Genomic DNA, 25455 nt, shown 5'->3' on the forward strand with positions numbered 1-25455 from the left:
TGGTTAACTTCTGTTATTTAAATCCCCACTTTGTATCTATGGATTTAAGATTTCTTTAGCTTGTGTGATACCATAGGTAGGGGATAAGCACCTTAACATAATTTGTGACACACAGCAGTGCTACAAAATGGAAGAAAGTGAAAAGACAAGAAATACACATGCTATCAAGAACTGCTATTCACTAAAACCCAATATAATTCTACTTGATCTTATATAGTTAAAAAACATAAAACTCATTCCACAAATATTTCATTGCTTGCCTCCAAAAAATTGTTGACATCCTCTGTGGCCATCTGTCAATGTGGGCTTTCCTCTGTGTTTGATGGAGTAAGAAGAGTTTCAGGGATCTGTGGATTGATGAAAGAAAATATGCTGTGCTCTTGATTTCTTGTATTTGTTTCCTTGGTTCTGTTAAAAGACAAACAAGGGGTATATTTACTAACTCTGAACAGTTATTCTGTATGTCTTAAGATATGCAATCAAATAAAAGGCAAACTTCTTAGGAAGTTAGATTAGAATCATATAATTTGAGCTTCAAGAGCAGACGATGTGCTAACAGGGTGAGTAATAAGGCGCTACATCAATCAGGCGATAGGATTCCCGAGTCTCACACTAAGAGAGACAAAGTCCAACAGCCTCCACTTGGATCCAAGTTCAGTCGAGCCCAACCTGGATCAGACCTACTGCCACTGTCACTCAAAAGCTAAATGCTTACTGAGGTAAGCCAGTGAAAAGCTGTTTGTTTTACAGAAGTTCCCTTTATTCATACAGAGAATGAAAATGAATGGTAGAGACTAACTTGTATAAGCTTTTACAAGGAGCTAATTGGTGGAGCTGAGATACGAAACTGTTCAGATCTGGTTTTAGATTCTATATTTTAACACTTATGTATGAGTCCCATTAGACAATACTAGTTAGATTATCTGATATTTAGTTGTTTATCTAGAAACATGACAATTATACATATTTAAGTTTGTAGTTTATAAAACTGTCAGTAGGGAAAAAGAATAAAACTGCCAGTGGGCAAAGTTATCCTAAAGTTTGAAGTCAAATCTTTTATTTTGAAAAATCAGTAAATATAAAATATATTGCATTCTCAGAGTCATTCACAATAATAGAAATATTTTGAGATTGCTTACCCAATCTACCCAAATACTGGCCTTTAATGCTACCAGGGCAGTTCACAAATCTACTCTTAGTCCTGGAGAGGAGACTAATTCTTTTTTAAAATGTTAACAATAATAATGGTAAAATGTTTATTGTGTGATCATTAATTTATAGTTAGCTTTCCATAGATACATATAAGGAATTCAGACACATTGTCCAAGTTGTACCAGAAACTGATCACATGCACTTTTGAAACACCACTAGAGCATGAGTGAATCTTAGCTAAGAGAAATAGTTCTATAGATTATGTTCCTACATCCATAGCCATCACACTTCTGTTGAAAATTTCTTTTCTTGACTTGTCTATATATTATATCTTATTTCAGTTATTCTTTATTATTTTTGGCTTAGGTTCATTTGTGTGGGGGTATGGTGCACGTGTGCCATGGTGCACACGCGGGTGTCAGAAGACAACCTGCAGGAGTTAGTTCTCTCTTTTCACCATGTGGTTCCTAGGGCTCCAGTCAGGGCCTAAGCCTTCACGAGCTGAGCCTCTCTAATGGTCCAGTTTTAAGTAATCTTAAGCCACTAGATATCAGTGTCAAATGGCTCTAATTCATATTTTCCCAACAATATTAAGATTCTACCCTTGCTTTTGATTACTTTCATTCTACTTATGACAGCAGCATTAATAAAGGGAAGAGGATACGTAGATTGTAATTTGTAGACTTATTTCATTTATGTCCAAAATTTTAGGATTATGTGTAATTTACAGTAGTTATTGCAGGATATTTGATCACATTGTGAACCCCGAGATGGTGAACTGTAAAAACCTGTTCCTAATTGTGGTATCGCTCAGTCTTTGATTCCTAGAGCTTTCTGTTTATTGTAAACAAATACTTGTAGTGTGGATTAGCCCTAGCACACACCTTTAATCCAAGATCTTTCTGTAAACAGGATTAAAGAAAGTTAGCACTCAGGAGGCAGAGGCAGGCGGATCACTGAGTTCAAGGCCAGCCTGGTCTACAAAGTGAGTCCAGGACAGCCAAGGCTACACAGAGAGACTCTGTCTCAACAACAACAACAACAACAACAACAACAACAACAACAAAAGAAAGTTAGCCCTAGGTCAAGGGGGAGAAAATGGAGCCAGCTGACAGGGATTAAACAGAAAGGAGGGTCATTGAGAGAAGGGGATTTAACACAGCCTGGGGGAAGAAGAAAGAGCTTTTTCCCTCTGGGACCTGAGCTGAAGAGGAAGGGCTTTTTCCTTCTGGGATGGCAGCTGAGAAGGAAGGTCAGCTGGTTGCTTTCTCTGCCTCTATGAGGTAGTAGGCTTTCGCTGCTGGCAAATGGCTCCTGAGTCTTCACTGGTAAAATCGAATGTTTGGGATTTTGTAGTTATAACAAGTAGTTGTCAGAGTAAATTAAGAAAAGATGTAAATAATGAGTGAAGTAAAACTCTGAGAAAAGCAATTTAGAAACAGTGATTTGGTAAAGCATTTAAAGGTTAAACAAAGATGTTCCTGCTGTGCGGAAGCACTGGGCGGATGGCTCCAGGCAGTTCACAAGGTTCAGGTGTACCTGCTAGGAGGCATCCATAGAGGTTGACTCTTCGTGACCTCCTGAAGCTCAGTGACTGCCCAGGGGCACTGTTTAGAACTGGGAGGCAAGGACAATGCAACTGCTTTGGTATTGCTGATCAGGATCTGATGTCCTGAAAGTTCACCAAGTACTGTAGCATATTTTCAAATATGATACATATAAGAAGGGATGACAAAATGCATTTAATTATAGGAATTAAAAATAAGCAGATTGGTACAACTTCCTAGATCACTCCATGTACACACAACTGTTTTGTAGGGTGGCGCCCTATCAATTTTGTCAGGCCATTTCAGGCCACCATTTAGGAATACTACCCACCCAAAACTCAGAGGAAAAGTCACATTTGCTCTACTGTAGAGATGAATGGTAATACATTTTTCTTTACAGTCAAATTTCATTTAGTAAATTAATTCAAGCCATAGGAGAACACAAAAGAAAAATGTTTCATTTCCTCTTTCCACAGAGAAACAGCACAAAAGCATTCATGTATGGCTCATTCCATACGTCTGATTCACCTGTCTTCTATACTGTGGGGTACACATTATTTAGTGATTCAGAATTTCTCATTCTGCTATACAGTAATGAATACCAGTCAATGCCAGGCAGCAATTCATAATTAACACTTCTGAAGTCAGTATTTAGTATCTGATTCTGCTTAAAATTCATTATGATATCAAAGTGCTCTTAGCATTTCCATTTTAGTTTTTAGCTATAAATGAAGTAACAGAAAAGGAAACTTTGTTTTTCAAAACCACCGTGCCTTCAGAATGACTATGATAGACCTATACTAACTATGTCCATGTAACCACAAGGCATTATATATAAATGGAATGAAAAATTGTAGTCTTAAATAAATATATATAATTATAAATATATATGTTTATTCAGATGTGTCACTGTGAAAGGAACATAACCTTGTCTTCAGTCCTAGGGTTCAGCAAACTGTATGATTGAAAGCTATAGAGAACAGTACTTCTAATTCCTTAGTAAACATAGGTGTGATTTATTATGTACAAGTGCCCACTTTCCTGGGTTTGCATACACTTCCTGCAAGCAGCTTTTACAGAGAATTCAGGTACTGAGTCAAATGAAGACACCTAGGAATATATGGAACTACTCATTCACCGTCTTAACCTACTGCCTCTTATCATATGTACTCCAGTCAGATACAAATTCTGGTCCTGATTATTTATCGAAAATTATACATGTCACACATTTATACAGACACATGCACATATATGTTTGAGTAGTTCTTTCACATATCAATGTTCATTTCCTACTTTTTCTTTTGAAAATTTTATATACTTTTTCATAAGTTAAATATATAAAGAAATACATATATTTTAAACAAAATTTCCCAATGGTCTGACAATGCTCAGTCGTTAAAAAAGCCAAAGACTATCTAACAGAAAACCCTAAAACCTGGTATATATGACGTTAGCTTAATGTTCTTGCAGGCTGTGTACTGTTTACCTTGTTCATCCAAACACCGATTTCTCTACCTGACTCTCTGATTTCAATACAGACATTGCATTGTGATGTTTATTCTAAACATCTCCCGTCTCAAGTTCATGTAAACATGTCACCATTTGTTCTCTGTATTGCCAATAAAAACCAACATCCTGGTCGAGTGAGGGGAGAAGATAGAGCAGGAAGTAGAGGATAGATGCATGTGGAGAGGACCAGGAAGCACCAGGAGAAATGAACTGGACCTAGGAGATGAGTAAAATTCAAGTATAATGTCAGAAATCTGAATGAGAGGAAGCTGTACTAGCATGGAGGTTTAGGATGGAGTATTTATTGCACAGCACTGTGCTATAGGCTAATTAAATATATTCTAGTCTCTCTCTGTGGTTATTTGGGTATAAAGCTGGTCAAGGAGTAACAGCTTTTTATAAATAAATATTAAATATAAATAATCTTTCAACAATATGAGAAGTCCTCTTTTGAGCTGATTGTCAGGGCCGCTCAAGAGATTTGTAAACATTACAAGCTATTGCTACTGCCCTTTGCTGCCGCCCAGAGGTAGAAGGCAAGTCCCTGTTGCTGAAGACAGCATGATGCATGGCCCAGGGGCCCCTAGGCTGACACTAACGTTCATAGTACCAGAGGGCCCACTGTAAACATCCAAAGAAAGAAAGCCCCCAACAATCCTAGCTACAGCACTTATGAACCCCAACAAGCAGCATGGTCCAGTAACCCCAAGCGTGCAGTAATAGTATGCATACCTTGTGGTAACCAGAAGTTCTTTAATTGGACTTCAGTCCCACTCAACAGGAGAAAAGGCATGACGGATACTGGAAAACCAGACACCTACCCAGAGCGAGTAAAGTCATGGCTCTTGAGAGAACCTACAACCACCACTTTCCTAAACCAGAGTAATCACTAAATATATTCTAAATACTAAGATGAGTACAGTCCTGACCCCACAGCAACAAAACTTATCTTCAATTTAACAGACAGAGACTATTACAGAAAAGCACAACCATTCAAAACACCAAGCTGTAGAACCTGTTCCAATGCAAATATCTACAATACAAGTCTGGCAACTAAGGCTTAAGAAACATTACAGAAGTACATGTATGTCATTTTTCCTAGTGAAATGATATCATATTGCTGTCTGAAAACTATTTTGGTCTCTATTTGCTTGAAAATTAATTTTTAAAAATAAATATGTGACTTTTCACTTCTATGAACTCTTTGAGAAGGTATATGTGTCATGCTGCATAAGACTGCCTCAGTATATTTTGACTTCTAGTGTGGGCAGAAAATAGGCATGGAGGTTACATAACTATTAGAAAATTTAAGTGTTAGAGGCGGGTGCAAAGTAAAGAAGGAACTACAATTTAAAATAGCAGCTCGAGAGGTGGCTGTGCCAGTGCAAATCTTATTTTCAGCTACTCTGAGGCTGAAGCTGAAGCAGCCAAAGCACAGGAGTTTAAACATGCTTAGCAAAAAGCAAACTGATGGCTCAAAAACAAAACAAAATGAAAGAAGGTGACACAGAATGGTCAGAGGAGTATTTATACAACAAGTAACATCGGAGCAAATATTAATGATGAGGTAATTATCAATACAGCTAAAATGAAATCCATGTTCAGATTATTATTATAATTTTTAAAGGAAGAATCCAAAATACTGATGAATTTTAGTGTAAAACAATTTTAGAAGCTCCTAAGGTAATCATTCTGGAGGATTTCCTATCCATTTAGTTGACATGATTTTAGTTTGTTTCAAAATCAAATCATTTTCCTCTTACACACTTTGTATATTGCACACTGTAGTTTTTAATTTTTTTTAATTTATTTTTTCCTTTATTATTATTTAATTAATTTATTCAGATTACAACTCAATTGTTATCCCATCGCTTGTATCCTCCCATTTCTCCCTCCCTCCCACTTTCACCTTATTCCCTTCCCCTAAGGTCTATGACTGAGAGGGACCTCCTGCCCCACTATATGGTCATAGGCTATCAAGTCTCATCTTGGTAGGCTGCTTATTCTTTCTCTGAGTGCTAAGAGACATCCCCACCAAGGGGTGGTGGTCAAATATGGAGCACCAGAGTTCATGTCAGAGTCAGTCCCCGTTCTCCACATAACTGTGGAGAATGTCCTGTCCATTGGCTAGCAGTTCTTATGGAGAGGAGGCACTCACAGGAAACATGTGTACAATGAAGGATTTCACAGAATCTGTATTGCTAAAATTCCTTTTTCTTTTTGACCCATTAGTCCATCTACTTCATTATTGTTGAGTGCTACAATGATGTGTACAATAATACTGAAATGTTCTAATACTGTATCTACTAACAAATGCATTTGAGAGGGTTAGTTTCCCATCTCAACTTGGCATAGACATTCGTAGGTTCCCAGTTACTCATTGAAACCTAGTGTAGGTATGGCTGTGGGATAGGTTTTTCTTTTTCTAATATTTAATTTTCTTGTTTAGTTCTTTCTTAACTGGGGTTTCACTTTAAATAAACTGCATCAAGGGACTGTTCTCTTTTATATGAATTATGATTCAGAAAATGGTCATCTAGGGACAGTTTGAGAATGGGCAGAGCAGTCCCTTCTGTGAACACTTTTACAGATGGCACAAACTTCTATGACCAATTGACTATAATTAAAAGAGATTATCTTATATGCTATGGATGAACATATGCAGAACAAAGCTCAGGAGGGGGAGGCTGGCTCAGCTGGTAACGACTTGTTGCCAAACCTGACTGGACTCTGCTTCCCAAGACCCTTACAGAAGACAAAAGGTATAAACTAATGCAAGTGGTCTGCTAATATCCACATTCATACATAGATGCCATGCACATGCATGTGTCAACGAGTGTGCACTCACTCCACACTAAAAACAACAAAAAGCTAAAGCAGACATTTTGTGAAAGCAGAATTTCCACTTTAAGATGGCTGGAGAGATGCCTCAGAGGTTCTTCCAAAGCTTCTAAGTTCAATTCCCAGCAACCACATGGTGGTTCACAACCATCTATAATGAGATCTGGTACCCTCTTCTGGCATGCAGACACACATGTAGGCAGAATACTGTACAGATAAATAGTAAATAAACAAATATTAAAAAAAAGATGGTAACACCAATCACTGCATAAGAATATACAACTTGTCAGATAACGACTTGACCCGATTTTTAAAAGTAAGTTTGTATGTCTATGTACATGTGTGTATATACACACATAAATGCCTGAAAATGATACATATGTGTACACATAGAATCACATAAATATATATATGGATTTTACACATAGCCAAAAGGCTCAGGAGGAATCAAGCGCTGACTCTCATTGGAGAATGCTGGCAGGCCTTATCTCAGATTAGTTTTCCTGAAAAAACATAATGTGTTGGGACTCCTGCACTTGCTACAGTCTTAAAAGAATTTTCATAGAAGGATATTTTGATCCAATTGGTGATTCCGCAATTAAAGAGAAGAAATTATCATATAAAATTTATAACCTTTTATGGAATGAAACAGAAAAACTAGAAAAATGACAGGAAGAAAGATGAAAGCTCAGTTCTCATATGAAACATTAATGAAGAATTTACTACAAAACCACATAAAATAGTATGTTTCATACACACTACTTTCTCAGTGTGTATGAAATATGTCATAACTTATCATTATTGATCAAGCAAAATGCTTTTATGAGTTAATTTATTCACTCTTTCAATAAACTAAGAAGCACAATCTGGTATTTTACAGAAAGTTAGTTGAATAGCAGAAATATCAAGACACAAAGTAGGCAGGGCTTTACGTTGAGTCCATGAGAACCAAGCAAGGAGCTGTGGTAAAAATAAAGACAGGTGGCAAAATCTAACACACACAAGCAGGTTACACAGCACACACCCTATATAATTTTTACCAATTCAGAAGCCTTGCAGTGCGAAGCAGCCTTCACAGCAGTGGAAAGTGACACTGGCGGTGATGCACAGGAATTCGCCTTTTGCATCCTCATACATGTGCAGGGACTCATAAGCCTGTACAAGTATCATCAGAGTGGAAAGAATGCTTGGAACACAGATGAACCCTAATTAATCTTGGGTGTCGGATACTTAAGGACAAGTTGTTGAGGCTTTGCTTGACAAAGTTCCAAAGGTCTCCAGCCCTTAAATATTATGAATGGTCAAGGTGTAATTTTACCTGAAACTTCTAAAACTGTCTATTTTTCAGCCCTAGTGAAATTCACACAGGGAAAACTTTTCCCCACAAAGAATGCTGAAAGGCGGCATCTGGCCAGAGGCTTGAGACAATTAGATAGTTTTTGGCTCTTACGGGGAACACCCAAGCAGAAACTGCTTGAAAGTAAGTGATGACATAACAGTACCTGGCTAGATGCTGTTAGGTGGAGAAAAGTTTCTTTAGAATCTGATTTGAGAGTAATAGAAGGTGGGCTTGGAACATCATGCTTTACAGATATTTTACAATAGAGGACCCTTTGGCAGTTAGCTTAGGCTACAATAGCATACCTGTTGCTTTGGCACTGGGAATAAATAAGTCAAGTTTTTCTTTATTAAAGAACACTTAGCTCAAGCTATGTTGCTTCGACAATCAGGTAAACACAATGGCTTTATCCCGGGGAAATTCACGATTAAACTTTCTCAAGTATTGTTCAAGAAATAATAATCACGTCATGTTGACCATTGCTTGGGTATTGATTGATTTTTGCTGTATGTTTTATTGTAGGTTATACAGAACTGTTTGTATTTCTTTGTTAGACTGTTCTCTTGCTTTATTGATTTCTAAACGTTCTGTTGGTTGTAAAAGATGAAAAAAATCATGATGTAAGCTATAATAAAAAAAAAATTGAACTTCACTTTAAATAAAGTACAGGGATTGGCTCAAGGACTAAGCAAGCAACACAGAGATACAGAAAAGTTAAAGGGTCTTCTGGGTTTTAAGAACTTTTAGTTTGTACCACATATGCCTGAGTCTAGTATTTCTTTTTTCCTCTGTTCATTCCTCAACCTCTTCCCAACAGCTGGTTCCTATAGCTAGTGGTTCCCCAAGGGTTCCCCTCCTGCTCAATTCTCCCTACCTCAGATCCACCAAGACTTTCTCTTCTCTCCTTTTCACTATTTCCTGGAGCTGGTCTGTAGAACTGGGGTATGAATTTTCCTGCCCTTTTCAATCAGAGCATTGAGTTGGTGAGTTATAACCACTGGCTTAACTTCTGGTTCTCTCTGGTTGGATGGGAACTGTAGTGAGCCACAGACTTGATGTAGCATTTTGTTGCTTTAATAAATTAACTGATTTCTCAAGTGTACTGAGGTTTTTCTACCTGTCATCTGTACTTATTCAAAGTGACACAGGTTGGGTGCCAGTTTCTCTGGATACCAGGATAGCCAATATTTTAGCATCTTCAGTGGAAACTCCATCAAATTATAAAAGACAGAAGACCCAATCCTAAAGTTTATACGGAAGCACAGAAGATCCCAAGTACCTAAAGCAATTCCAGACAAAAGGCACAAAACTGCAGTTATTACAAAACTTGATTTTAAATTAAAACTATAGAACCACAATTAACAAAAAGAGTATAAAAACATACACAAAGATCAATGAAACAGACAAAGGACTCAGAGATAAACTTACAGTTAGTGCCACCTAAATTTTGACAAAAGTGTCAAAAGCCTACATCAGAGAACACCTCAACCGGTGCTGGGAAAATTTGATACAATCACATAGGAAGCGGAAATTAAATTTTAGCTTTTTATACAAAAAAATAAAACAACAAGAAACCAAAAGTCTAATATATTAGCCCAAATGTCTGAAAGTGCTAAAGAAAAACATAAGAAGAATATTTTAAGCTAAAAACATACACAAGAGATTTCTGAAAATAGCTCAAGCTATAACTGTAAGAAAAAGGAAATGTGGCTCAAATTAAATTGCTTCCACACAGTAAGGAAACAACTAGCAGAGAGAAAGGCAGTGAGTGTACAGAATAAGACACAGTCTAGATATGAAGGAACTATAACAACAATCACCTACTAATCATATACGCTTAACTGCGTGGTCCATAGATGGTGGAACTACACGGGAGGGGGCAGGTGGTGGAACCATGTTGGAGGTGTGCCCCTGGGACAGGCCATGAGGATTTGAAGGATCCTGCCACCCCCAGTGCCTTCTTTGCCTCCCTCTTGCACTTCTAACATGTAAGTTCTCAGCCATTCCTGCTGCCATTCACTTTGTCACCAAAGACTTAAGCCCTCTAATACCATAAGCTCAATTAAATGCCTTCTTTTATATGTTGCCTTCGTCATGGTGTTTAAACAAAGTAGGAGAAAAGTAACTAAGACAGAAGTTGGTATCAGGGGTGGTGCATTGCTGTGACAGACCTGACTATGTGTTTGTTTGGGGCAAAGGGGGAAACTTTGGAACCTTAGACTAGAAAACCAGTTGAATGTTAGGTGCAGAGAGTCTTTGCGCCCATCTTACTGGCCTTCTGATAGGGCCAGCCTATTAGTACTTTGGAAGACAGCTATGCTGAGAGTCACGTGGGCTGTGGAGGCTGAGCCCAAGAGGCTTTAGAGGCAACCATGGACTTTGACAACTGGGCTAGAGGCCATTCCTGTGATATTGGGACAAAGAACATGGCTATCTTCTATTCTTATCCCCCCCCCCCCTTTTTTTTTGAGACAGGGTTTCTCTGTGTAGCTGTGGCTGTCCTGGACTCACATTGTAGACCAGGCTGGGCTCAAATTCACAGCGATCCTCTTGCCTCTGCCTTAGAAGTGCTGGGATTAAAGGCGCCCACACCGCCCGGCCTCTACTCTTACCTTAAAGCTTTGCCTGAGGCCAAAATTGAAAAGTACTGAGCTAATTTCATTAGCAGAGATTTCAAGATGCCCTAATTTTGTCTATAGTGTTTAGTTGTTAGTAATCACTCAAAGGTGGTCTACAATAAAAAGGACAAATGGGAGAAAGAAATACAAAAGATACAGTTTAAAGGGAAAAAGGGCACCAGGAAATTTAATGTTGAGACCAAAGCTTGTTCCAAAAGAGATCTAACATGTAATAAAAGAAGTGCCCTCAGCATAAGACTCCAACCAGGTAGGATTCTAACTTGTGGAAGGAAAACCTAAGCCCTGTGGCCCTGCAGCAGGTGGCGTGCTACTGGGGGAGGGCTGTGAGGTCTGAAGAGATCTTGCCATTCCCAGTGCCCTCTGTTTTAAGTTCTTAGCTGTTTCTGCAGCAGCGCCTTTGCTCTGATCATGGACTTAGCCTCTGAAATGATAAAAACCCAACTAAATTCCTTCTTTTATTTTTTCTTGATCATAATGTTTTATCACAGCAACAGAAAAATAACAACCATATACTATAATGTAGAAAAAAAAATCACACAGTCATGCTAAGAAACCAACGACACTACATATACCAATGAAATTAATAAGAAGTAGGCAGTATTACTCAATCTTTCAAGCAACGTCATTTCTCACAACAATGCTAACACACATACACAAACTTAGCAAACCCATTAAATTGCTAACTACAAATTCAAGAGAAACACATTTTAAGTACTTGTACTCAAATGGAATCCGGAAAATACAGTAATATGGGAAGAGTGAGGTAGCTACAAAATCTCTTGCCTACAGGCTGCATAAACTGTTTTATCTGGTTTAAATAGTGACCAAAGTAGACTTGTCCAAGAACTAAATCTTATAGTGATATTGAAAATGAACTTTTGTAAGTCTGTATTTCTGATATCTTTAAAAAATATAATTAAAGTTTTATTTTCCAGCCTCCCATTTGACTTTACAAGACAAGACTTCCAGAGACGAAGAGCAACGCCCTATTTTTTCGGTCATATATATTCACAATGTCTCAATGTGGCAAGTAAAATTTAATGTGCCCTTTCTGGTTTTTACAGCTCATATCTCATTTGGAAAACTTCAAATATAGCTGTAATTTGTAGTCATGCAAACACGTAACTACTCATACAGAGTACTCTGCATGAAACACTATGCTGAAGAACAAAAGAAAATTTGGCAAATTAAAATTTGAATTGAGTTACCACGTTAATTATTTATGAGGCTACAATTTCTACTTACCTTGAATATCTAATTTTTATAGATATTTTCTAAGCCATGCAGCCTTCAATATCTATCTTACAGAGGCAGAAGTGGACATCTCCAATGCTCTCCTAAAAGAGAAGCATAGGAACACATAAGCGAGTGTATAGATGAATTTCATTTATTTAAATAGAAAAAACAAAAATTACATTAAATTTCTCTTCAGTAACAATTGATTTTATGTTGGTTTGGATTAAGTGTGAGGTATTCACGCACTGTGGAGGTCAGAGGGCAGCTTGACAGAGTCAGCGCTCTCCTTTCACGGTGTGGACTCTAGAGATGTCAGGGTTGTTGACAAGCACTTCTCCCTGCAGAACCTTGTCCTTGACCTTTAACGTAGATTTTGATGCACGTCCTAGGGGAATACCTTCTACAGTACTCCTTAACTATCCAGTTCCCATTCGTGTTTTTGGTTTATAAGAATGGAATTTAATTGCAGCATTTCTCCCTTCCCTTTCCTCCCTTCAACACACTGGCCCCCTCTCCCCCATATACCTCTCTTACTTTGCTCACAAATTCTTGGCTTCTTCTTTTTTTTTTTTACTAATTGTTATTGCATGCATATATGTATGTGTATATCTATTCCTAAATATAACCTGTTGATTCCATATAACAACACTGCTTTGTCAATGTTCAGGGCTAACTAGCCATTTGGCCCTTGACAGCTGGCTGGGATTGCTTCTCTGTCTACCAGCTTTACATAGTTCATTGATAAGTTTTAATTATTATTTAAATCACATTGATTCCAATGTCTTCTATAATTTGTCATATATTAGAAATTTATACCTTGTGCATAAGTATTACAAAATATAATCTTGATTATATTTGAATTGTCATAGAGTTAGGTAAGAAATACATTACTAATTTAAAAAGTCTGGCTTGTGAAAAAGCTAAAACTTTATTTTTATCACTTGAATACCACAATCAATATTTTAATGTTAGGAAACCTTAGCAGAAGTTTTATTTTTATTTTTTTTTAAGAAAATGAGTATTATTGATAAATGGATTTATCCAAAAAAAAAAAAAAACTTTACTTAAGAAGATTTGCTCTTATCACTGGAAAGTACAATTTGGATAAAATTTCAATGCTATAGGGTCATTCCTGTAACAGGTGGCTTTCGGGACTTTAAAGTCTCAAGCTACACACAAATAAATTTGAATATACTACCATTGTTGCTTTTAGTTATTACTGGAAATATCTGTTTGTTTGTACCTGTACATTAAAATATGACATTTAAAAAATATTAATATGTGGCTTTTTGTTAGCTATTCTTCTTTAATTTTAATGACACTAGCAGCTTATCTTAAAAAAACCAGTCTGATTGCAAATGCAATATTTCTATATGTCTAAAATCCATTAAATATGGCTCAAACTTGAAATATAGATTTGTAGTTTTAGCATATTTTTTATCTCTTGTGAAAAATATGCTTTCTTAAAATATTTCTGCACGTCTAATTATAAAATTCAGAAATCTGTGGAAGAAAAACCATGCTTTCTAGTTTCACACAGCAACAAGAGTGCATCTATACAATTTTCAAGATTCTACTCATTTGTGTCCTAAAAGTAACATTAAGACCATTTTAATTTACATTTCAGTGATTTAGTCAAAACATTATCAAGAAATTACTAAACAAAATAGAAACCCAGTGTGTCATTATAATAGAAATGAAACATTAAAATAAATAAAAATTTTTATAGATTATACTTGCTTTATTATAAAGGCTCCCAATTTTTTTGACAAGAATTTTATTCAGGCAATTCATGGATTTATGTTCACAACTGTTTTATAAAAGAGAATGACTTTAACCTGAGCCTATGCAAACCAATGTTTAGTGCCAGTTAAGACCATTAGACTGTTTATTCTAAATTATTCTTCTAGTGGACCTTAAATTAGTATGGTTCAAATTAACTGTTACTTTTTTTTTTTTTTTTTTTTAGTGGCAAAGACCAGAAGAGGTCCCTACTAGATATGCCTATGTCTGTGTCTATGTCCTTCTGAAAACTGCAAATGTGACCATAAATATTACTCACTGACAATATTTCTTTAGCCTCTTGTCACATGTTCACATAATCAAGCTTCAATAGGCAATATATTTACAACATAGAGGAATCAAATTGTTCTTCATGTTGATAACCCTCAGGCTTCAGAAAACACTAATAACAAATGTCTTATGTTTGTAAAAATAAGCATTTCTTTTCTTCCTTTTTTCCTCCCTCACCAGCTTTTTTTCTAAAAATACTCACTCGATATGGACAAAGCACTTCTTTGGTTGGAATAATCAGTGGGTCCTGCTGTAATTGTACCCTCACCAGCAAGGGCAGCCTGGCCATGAAATGCAATGCTCTGGCCTTAACCTTTTCAGTGCTGGGATAACAGGCATGTACTATTAGGTCCAGACTTGGCAGCATGCTTTCATTGCATCCATTACTTTGGGGAAACCTGCTAATTTTGGTTATGATCACTTGCAAAAATTTTCCGTTTCTCAGAAAAAAAGTACAAAACGCAGTAGAATATTCATATGCACGGGGAGCAAGTGATGACTCAGGTGAATATGTGTTGTTGACATGGGATCAGCCATGCTAAGTACTACAGTGCCTCAACCCTGTGGGAATAGCAAAGTCTTCCTTGGTTGTGGTTGTGGTTTCTCTGATCTGAGTGTAAATATTGAGAGTTTGTGTAGAAAATGTCCACAGTGACTTTCTCCTCCATATGTCTATGGCCTGAAGACCATGTCCTACAGAAACCCTGCTGACTGAGATTAGTGAAACACACTTTTTTGTTAAGCTGTATATAAAAATTCCCCCTCCTTGTTAAAGTGTATGCAATGACTATGATTCCTTTTTTTTTTTTTTTAAAGCTGTATATGGTAATCCCACCTCCCTGTTCAACTGTATATAATAAAGAAACTGAACTTTCAGGTTGTCATGGCATCTCCATCTGAGAGGCCAGCCCACCTGATCTACTATTTTTCTGTTCCTGTATCTTTAAGTGCCCCGTTAGGCTAATCTCTGTAGTCACACAAAATGCTGCCAATATGGACATTCTACTGTTAGTTTCTTTGGGTAACTTCACCTATTACCTTTAATTCAATACAGTCTTCCTCTAGATCTCAAAAGGGAGGTTTTGAAACACAATTACAAGCCACATACTCATGGTTGGAAAACTTAATACATTGTAGAGAAACCAGGGTGGGAGAATAAGATCATGTGAACATCAATGTCTAGATTAAGTTTGCATTCACTTAAAAAACTTCAAAATGAATCACGAACTAAAAACAGTCAGGGAAAATGTTAAATCTAAAATAAAAAAATTCTGGACACAAAGCATCCAAGAAATATGGGGATATACAAAAAGATAAAACCTATGAATAGGATATGAGTGGATACAGGGAAGAGAAGAACAGTAGTCAAAGGAACAGAAAATATTTAAAACTCAACCATAAATGAAAAATTCCCCCAATCTAAAGAAGATCATGGTGCCTATCAAGGTATATGAAAAATACAGAACATGAACCAGACAGGAGAGGACCAGAAAACAATTCTCCATGACACATAATAATCATAACATTAAATATTTGATTCCAGTACAAAGGTAGGACATAAAAGATGCAAAGGGAAAGAACTGACTCCTGTATAAGGGCAGGTGCATTATTTAGATTAATATCTAACTTCCCAAAGGAGATGCTGAAGGCGAGAAAGGCCTGGACTCATATTCTACAAACTCTGAGAAATCACAGATGCTATCCTAGACTTCAGGACACATCAAAATTATCAATGATAATCAACAGAGAAAAAAATCCACAAAAACCCACTAAATTGAAGCAACAACTGCACACCAAATCAGCCCTAGAAGGACTAGAAGGAAAACTTCAGTCTGAAGAAGCTAACTGCACCAAAGAAGACACAAGTAATAACTAGTCCCAAGACTGTTAGTAGAAAGGGGGAGGGGATAGAAAGCATACCAACAAAATAACAGGAATCAATAAACACTCCCCATTAATAACTCAATATCAGAGATCTTAATTTCCCAATTAAAACAAGCAGACTAACAGACTGGATTCATACTGATCTATCTTATATAGCCAAGAACAAACCTCGTCATTAAAGACAGCAAACACTTCAGAGTAAAATAGAAAGAGGACGTGGTCAAATATGGGGCACCAGAGTTCGGGTGAAAGTCAGTCCCCAGTCTCCACTCAACTGTGGAGACTGTCCTGTCCATTGGCTAGATCTGGGTAGGTGTTCGAAGTTTACTGCACGTATTGTCCTTGGCTGGTGCCATAGTTTGAGCAAGACCCCTGGGCACAGATCTGCCCAACATAATGTTCTTCTTGTAGGTTTCTAGGACCCTCTGGATCCTTCTATTTCCCCATTCTCCCGTGCTTCTCTCACCTAGAGTCCCAATAGGATGTCCTCCCCTCTGTCCCAGTTTCCTGGTAAGACTTTCATGGGACATGCCCCTTGGGCTAGTGTCCAGATATAAGTGAGTATATACCATTTGACTCTTTCTGCTACTGGGTTAACTCACTCATTATGATCATTTCTAGTTCAATCCACAAATTTTGGGAATTCCTTGTTTTTAATAGCTGAGTAGTATTCCATAGTGTAAATGTACCACAGTTTCTTTATCCATTCTTCTACTGAGGGACCACGTCCCCGATGGGGAGGCCTGGTGGCACTCAGAAGAAGGATAGCAGGCTACCAAGAGACTTGATACCCTATGAGCATATACAGGGGGAGGATGTCCCCCTTAATCACAGTCATAGGGGAGGAGAGTAAGGGGAAAATGGGAGAGAGGGAGGAATGGGAGGATAGAAGGGATGGGATAACAATCGGGATGTAATATGAATAAATCAATAAAATATATTAAAAAAAGAATAGAAAGATGCATTCTACGCAAATGGATCCAAGAAGAACGCAACTGTAGGTATTTTCATAATTGGCAAAAAAAGATTTAAAACCAAGACTAATCAGAAGACACATTAAGGACACTAAATCCTCATTAAAGAAGAAAAATCCACAGACGATTTTATAATTCGAAGCATTTATGTACCAAATATAATGGTTCCCAAGTTCATAATAAAAACAATACTACAGGATAAAAGCATATATTGACACCACCACCACCACTAGCAAGCACCACAGTGACAGATGATGTTAATATTCTGTTCTCACCAATACGCAGATCACCGAGACAAAAACCACACAGAATGAAGTTAAAATAACTACACAAATCATATGGGCTTAACAGATACTTGCAAAACTTTCTACCTAACACTAAGGAATATGCTTTCTTGTTATCAGCTCTAAGAACTTTCTCCAAAATTGACCAAATACTAGGCTACAAACCAAGTCTAAGTCTCAATAGATACTGAAGAGCTGAATAACACCCTGCATCACAACTGATGTCTATGTATTAAAGTTGGATATCAACAGCAACTGAAATGGCAGAAAGTATACAAACTCATGAAAGTGAACAACATAGTACGAATGAAAAGTGGGTCAAGATAGAAATCCAGAAGGAAATTACAAACAGTATTGAACAGAATGAAAATAAAACAAAATTTATGGAAAACTACAAAGGCATTTCTAAGAGTCAAGTTCATAATGTTAAGTGTCTACATAAGCAACTGGAAAGAGGGAGACATGATCAAATTCAGGGATGAAACCAATGAAATGGAAACAAAAATAATACAAAGAATCAATGACGTAAAAGCTGTCTGAGAAAGTAAACAACACCAACAAGCCCTTATCCAAATTAATTAAAAGGAAAGAGAAGACTCATATAAAGCTAAGAAATTTAGACCCAACAAGATAGGAAAGATGTTCACTTCAAGTTTGCCAATTACAAATAGCCAAATCACTATGAATATAACATTTATGTAATTCCTAATTGTTTTGCAGTTCTTCCTGCTATATGTGGTTTATTTTATTTATGTGTAATAATAATAAAAAAGGGTGAAAAAGGAAAAAATGGAGAGAGAAGACGCCCCCTCCCCCTAAAAATAGAGCTTAGGGGAAAGTGGTAGAGGTAGGCGAATTTCTAAGTTTGATGCCAGGCTGGTCCAAGTTTCAGGAAAGCCAGGGTACACAGAGAGATCTTATCTTGGAAAGAAAGAAAGAAAGAACGAAAGAAAGTAAGTTAGGGCGGAAGAAACAGGGGAAAAAAGAGGGACATTATAATAGACATAGAGGAATGAGAATCCTAAAGTTATACTTTAAAAAATCTGTATTCCACCAAGCTAGAAACCTTAAAGGAAATGGATGAGTTTCTTGACATATAAACCTGCCAATGTTAAATTAAGATAAAATAACAAAAATTAAATAGCCCCACAATCCCTAGTGAGCTAGAGGTAGCAATTAAAAATATCCCAACCAAAAGAAGCTGAGGGTTCAGTGTAGAATCCTATCAGTCCTTCAAAAAAAGAGTTAATGCCAATACTCTTCAAGTTATTTCACAAAATATAAACTGAAGGACTATTTCCAAAGTCTTCTAATAAACCTACTAACACACCAATATCAATACCACACAAATACTCAGCAAAAAAGAAAATTACAGACAATTATTTTTCCATGAACACAGATGCTAAAATTCTCAATAAAAAATACTTGCAAACCAAATCCAAGAACACATCAAAATGATCATCCACTATGATCAAGTAGGTTTCATCTCAGAGATGTATAAATGCTTTAACATATGTAACTCAATAAATGTAACCTTTTATTTACCCATAAACAGACTAAAAGATAAAAACACATGATCATCTCATTAAATGCAGAAAAGGCCTTTATCAAAATGAAAAAGAGTTTCATGACCAAAGCACTAGGGAGATTAGGCATAACATAGCACACTAATGGCAATTTAAAACAATCTCACAGCCAGCAGCTATATAAATGAAGAGAAAGTTAAAGCATTTTCAGAAAAATTAGGAACAAAATGAACATAGCACTCTATCTACTCAGTGTATTAGATGATTGTTAGCTAGAACAGAAAGACAAGGAGATCAAGGGGATACAAATAGGGAAGGATGAAGTCAAAGCATCTCTATTTATAGATGTCACAATTTTATACATGAAACACCCTAAAAAACTCTAGGCATAAATAGGGACAGCCAATAAACACTTTCAGGAAAGTAGCAATATAAAAAATTAATACAAAAACATTTGTCACCTTCCTAGTCAGACAGACTGGAAAAGAGAACAGGGAAACAGTGCCGTTCATAACAACCTCAGGCGGAAAATCTTTGTGATAATTCTAACCAACAAGAGAAAGACATGTACAATAAAAACTTCAAGACATTGAAGACAGAAAACGAAGAGGTTACCAGAGGACGAAAAGCTCTCCATGTTTATGATTAGCATGATCAATACTGTGAAAGGGCCAGCCTATAAAAAGGAATCTATAGATTAAATGTAATTCTCACAAAATCCTAGTACAAATCTTCACAGAAACTTAAAAAAAAAACCTTTAACTTTATATGTATGGAAACACACATACACACACACACACACACACACACACACACACACCCCAAAAACAAAACAACACAAAACAGCAACAACAACAAACCAAACCAAAACAAAAACCTCCAGGACAGCAAAGACAATCCTGAGCAATTAAAGATTAGCTGGAGGCATCTCCAACTCAGATTTCAAGTAGTATTACACAGCTAGAGTAATAAAACAGCATGGTACTGACATGAAAACAGATACATTGATTAATGGAATTAAAGATACAGACATAAGTTTCCACACCCATGGACACCTGATTTTAGACAAAGAAGCCAGAAATACACACTAAAGAGAGCATCTTCAACAAATGTTGCTCATCAAACTGGATGGCTTTGTGTAGAAGTATGAACATAGATCCACATCTATCACCCTGAATCTCATTTCTAACTGGAGCAAGGACCTTAACATATGAACAGATACCTAAATCTATAAAGGAGAGAAAGGGCAATAGGCTTGAACTCAATGTCACAAGAAAGGACTTAGAATAAGCACTAAGACCACCAATTAAAGGGCATGGAGCCGAAAAGCCTCTGCATGGCTAGAACGTCATCATTTGTGTAAAGTGCCACTCGACAGACTGGGGGTAGAACTGCACCAATTATCTATCTCATAGAGGATTACTATCTAGAATAGATAAAGAAATTAAAAAATGACATGAAATACCCAATTAAAATGATGTACAGAAGCAGAGAGTTCTCAAACGATGAAGCACAAACAGCTGAGAAACAATTAAAGAAATGTTCAACAGCCAGAAGGCTGAAGATGACCCCCATCATTATAGAGAGTTTTGGGTGACTGTTTAAGCAGTGCATGGTGTCTGTCACTTTTTTTCATTTTGGAAGCTGCTAACTTGCAGTTCCGATTAACTCAGGTAATTAAATTTTATTCCTTCTCAAGTCTCTGATGGGGTTGAAACCAGATAGTTTAGTCTTACAAATTAGCTTAGTTTTTTTTTTTTAGGAGTTACGATATTTTAGGTCTAGATAGATGTTTTAAATTGATAAGAGATGAGACATGATAGATATTTATTTACATTCAGAATGTTAGACACACCAAGATAGGAAAGATGTTTTCTTCAAGTTTGCCAAACACAAATAGGCAAAACACTAAGAATGTTACATTTATTAATTTCTGATTGTTTCTTGATTCCTCTTGCTGTATGTAGTTTATTTTATTTATGTAGAATAATATGAATGTATATGTAAAAAAGAAATGTAATTTAAAAAAGAAAGGTTCAACATCCTAAACCATCAGTGACTTGCAAATCAGCACTGAGTGACTTCATCTTCTGATGGTTAGATCAATGACCTAAATCTGATGACCAAGATCAATGAAACAAACGACAGCGCATGCTGGCACATAGTAGGCATAACATTTATCTTCTTTTTATCTTAACAGAAAAGACACAAAAATTGGTAAAAATTATGTTTCTTTCTTTACAATAGTTTGTATATCAAACACTTATTTTTGTAGTCTGATAAGATGCATAATCTCCACCAAATGTACCACATAAAATGGTGAGATGCCACAATAATTTTATTAATTAAAATTCTATTTAGAATGTGTTATCATCATACATGAAGAAAACAATTCACCAGGTATCATTCATTAAGACTTAGTGATTTAATTTAGTCATTATCCAAAAGCAGCCTTATGGAGTATATTCTGAACCATTTTTATTTAGCATATTAAGATAGCAAGGAAAGGAAATGAAAATAACACCCAGAGTTCTCAGGTATTAAGTGGTAGAGCCAGGATGTAAGCCAGGCATTTTTTCTCTAAGACTTACAATCTTAACTACTTATAATTAAATTTGCTTTGGAATTTACTGAATGATAGAACAGTAACATTGACACAATAAAAAAATACATCAGTTACTCAAGTTGTAGCACAAACAAACTGGTCAAACTGAACAAAAGAAAATAAATCTTACATAGGCTGGTAGCTTCAGGGACAAAAGCAGGTAGAGACAGGTAACACTTCAAGACATGTACCTGAACAATCTGCCAAAGGTGTTTTCCAAATTAAAACATAAAATACTTCCAGAATTTGATACAAGTACTGTATTTAGACCGTTGATCTCCCTCCCACTCTCCCTCAACACCTCCCATAACTGTCTTCTTGCTTAATTGCTGTTACATATACATGTTTATATACCTTTATCATTTTATGAGTATGGCTGTTTTTCCTTCATGTGTTTATGTATACGACGCATGTGTCTCATGTCCAGAGAGGTCAGAGGAGGTTATTAGGTCCCCTGAACTGGAATTACAGATAGTAGTGAACCTTTATGTGGGTTCTGAAAATTACTGTACTTTGAAAGAGCAACAGGTGCTGTTGACTGATAAGCCATCATCTCTCTAGCTCCACATATGTATATATAAATGTGCAACATACTAAGTACATTGAGTGTTGCTCATATGCAACTGTGATAAGAGGTCAGAGTCTACAGAAAGGCTTCATAGGAATTGCTGAGAACCAAATGTGCATTGAGCTTGTATCAATGCAGCCTTGTTACAGTTTATCCAGTATAGTGTTATTCCCCTCCACCGACGGATCAACATCAAGAAACTCTGAAACTTTAGACACTGGGACAGAGAGGGGGGCACCAGCTCATCAGTCCAGAGCCAATCGCTGCATTGAATGATCAAAGGCAAGGTGAACATTGTCACAAGAATGGACAGCACAGGCAATGTCAAGAACAGCCCGACCCAAACTGGGCAGCATAGGGAAAGTGATTTTTATGATGTCATGACTTCTATGTAACTTTGGTCATGGTATTTCCAGGAGTGAATTAGATAAGAAGCCTATTATATTTTGTTTGATCTGTATAAGTAGAAAAATTCTTGAACAAGTGAAATGTTACATTGGACAGTAGTCACTGGGAACCTTGAACGATGAGCCAGTTTCCAGATTAGCGTCAGTTTGGAGTCCAGAGCTCTGTGAATGAAGGTATATATCTCCCATACCCAGGAAGGAGTTTGCTAAAATACCTGAGTTTTACTGTTAGCCTTTCTGCCATCATTCCCCAGAAGTATTTAAAGCCTTTTTACGAGGGTAATTGCACACTGTGGAAAAAGAATCTGATGTTCTGGGGTCTAAACTGAGAGTTACTCCAGGTGACCCAAAGATACATTGTGGCCCTCCAGCTAAAGGAGATATCTATGGAAGTCAGGTAAAGCCAAACGGAGTTGGGTCTACCAGGAAAACCAGTGACCTAAAACCAATACTGCATCCTTGATGGAACTGCAAAAATTAATTTCATAAGCAAGGACTTTAAAGACATAGTAGGACTACCTATGATGTATCTGATTAACCCTCTCAGCTGGCCTGTGCAAAAGACAAGTTGATCATACAGAATTAGAGTTGGCTATCAAACACTTAATCAAGTAATGATTCTGGCTGCAGTGGCTGTGCCAAATGCGGTGTCCTTATTTGAGCTGATCAACATATCTCAGGGCACACAGCTGGCAGCTATTCATCTAGGAAGTGCCTTTTCTTTTTTTTAAGGTATCTATCCACAAGGACCACTATAAGCAATTTGCTTTCAGTTGGCAAGGCCATCAGTATACCTTTAAAGTTTGACCTAAAGGGTATATTAACTCTTCAGCCCCTTGTCATAACTTAGTTCAAAGGGATCTTGATTTCTCTTTCTTCCACAAGGTATCGATGGTCTCCTATATGGATGACATTATGCAGACTGGACCAAGTGGGCAGGAAGCACCAGCCATTTGGGATTTGTTGGTAATGTACATGTGCATCAGAGATGGGAAATAAAGCCATCCAAATGTCAAGGGCTTCTACTTCAGTGACATTTCTAGGAGTCCACTCATGTGGGATATAGCAGAGATATCCCTTCTATGGTGAAGGATAAGTTAGGGCCCCTGGCCTCTCCCACCATTAAGAATGAAGATCAAAACTACATAGTCGTCCTCTTTGGATTCTGGAAATAGCTCATTCCTCACCTGGATGCCCTGTCATATGCCAAAATAACTTGGACAACTGTTAGCTTTGAGGAGGCCTAGAATAGGAGAAGGCTCTTCAACAGGTTCAGGACAATATGCAGGCTGCTCAATCGCTTTGACATAAGACCCAGCAGACCTGGTGGTGCTTGAGGTATCAGTGACAGATACTGTTTAGGGCCTTTGTTAGGCTGCTATAGGTGAGTCATACTTTGGGTGTTTGGAGCAGGACTCTACCACCATTTTATACAGTTATTCCTCCCTTAGGGGGAGCTCTTGCCTTGCTATTCAGCCTTAGTGGAATCTGAATGCTTGACAAGGGTCATGGGTTACCAACTGACCTGCTCTGCATTTTTGGGCATTATCTGACCCCCCAAAACAATAAAGTACAATGTACAAAGGAGCAATACATTGTCAAATGAAGATGAAAACACGTGATTTGACCTGAGCACGTCTTGAAGGCACAAGTTACATGAAGAAGTTGCTCAAATGACTATGGTTTCTACTCCGTTTACAACACCATACTTCCAAGTATACACGTATAGCCTCATGAGATAAGCCCTATTACCAGCTGACCAACAAAGAACCTTCTAGAGCCTGGTTTACAAATGGTTCTTCATGCTATGCAAATGCTGCTCTGCAGTGGGCAGCTGTAGCATTATAACCCATTTCTGGAACAACCCTGAAATGTTTGGAAATGGAAGGAAATTATCTCAGTGGGCAGAACTTTGGGGAGTGCATATAGTGATACATTTTGCCTAGAAGGAGAAATGGCCAGTTGTGAGATTGTTTAACAACTCATGGTCTATAGCTAATAGATTGGGTGGATGGTCAGGGACGTGGAAAGAGGATGATTGGAAAATGGGTGAGAAGGACATTTCGGGAAGTATGTGGATATGAAGATACCTTTGTCCCATGTAAATGCTCAGAAAAACTGACATCAGAAGAGAAGGAGCTCAATAATCAAGTAGATAGGATGACTTTGTCTGTGGAAAGTCAGTCTCTTTTCCAAGCCATCCCTGTCACTGCCCAGTGGACCCATGAACAAAGTGGCCATTGTGGCAGAGAAAGAGGTTATGTATGCATGGGTTCAACAACAAAGACTTCAGTTCAACAAGGCTTACTTGGCTTCTGCTGTTGCTGAGTGCTGATCTGTCAGCACCAGAGGCCAAGGAATCTGATATGGCACAACTCCCCAGGATGACTAGCCAGTGATCTAGTGGCAGGTGGATTACACTGGACCACTTCCTTCATGGATAGGACAATACTTTCTCCTTAGTGGAGAAAATGCATATTCTGGTTATGGATTTGCCTTTTGTGCAAATAATACTTCTGCCAAAACTACCAATCATGGACTTACAGAATGCCTTATCCAGCATCATGGTATTCCATAAAGCATTGCTTCTGACCAAGAAAGTCACTTCACAGCCAGAAGTACAACAGGGGCCCAAGTGTTTCCATGCTGATTATCCTGAGACAGGTGGTCTGAGAGAATGGGTAGGATTATTTGTTTGTTTTTGTTTTTTTTCTTTTTTGAGAAAGGGCTTCTTTGTGTTGCCTTGGCTATCCAGGATTTTCTTGGTTGACTAGGCTGCCCTTGAACTCGCAGAGATCTACTTGCTTCTGTCTCCTTAAAGTGCTGGGATTACAGGCATGTACCACCACATCCTGGTGGTTAGAATAATTC

General features: G+C 37.3%; 1 long non-coding RNA gene across 1 annotated transcript in view; it reads right to left on the minus strand.

The window, feature by feature from the left end:
- Positions 1–260: 260 nt before the first annotated feature.
- LOC127206829 (uncharacterized) overlaps positions 261–25455 on the minus strand; it is a 33420-nt gene continuing 8225 nt past the window's right edge. Inside the window, exons 2-3 of the long non-coding RNA XR_007832895.1 lie at positions 12273–12364; positions 261–408 (exon numbers count right to left, since the gene is read on the minus strand). This is a non-coding gene — a long non-coding RNA (uncharacterized LOC127206829). The remainder of the gene's footprint in view (positions 409–12272; positions 12365–25455) is intronic.

This window comes from Acomys russatus, chromosome 24, assembly GCF_903995435.1.
Source record: "Acomys russatus chromosome 24, mAcoRus1.1, whole genome shotgun sequence".
NCBI classification, from domain to species: Eukaryota; Metazoa; Chordata; class Mammalia; order Rodentia; family Muridae; genus Acomys; species Acomys russatus.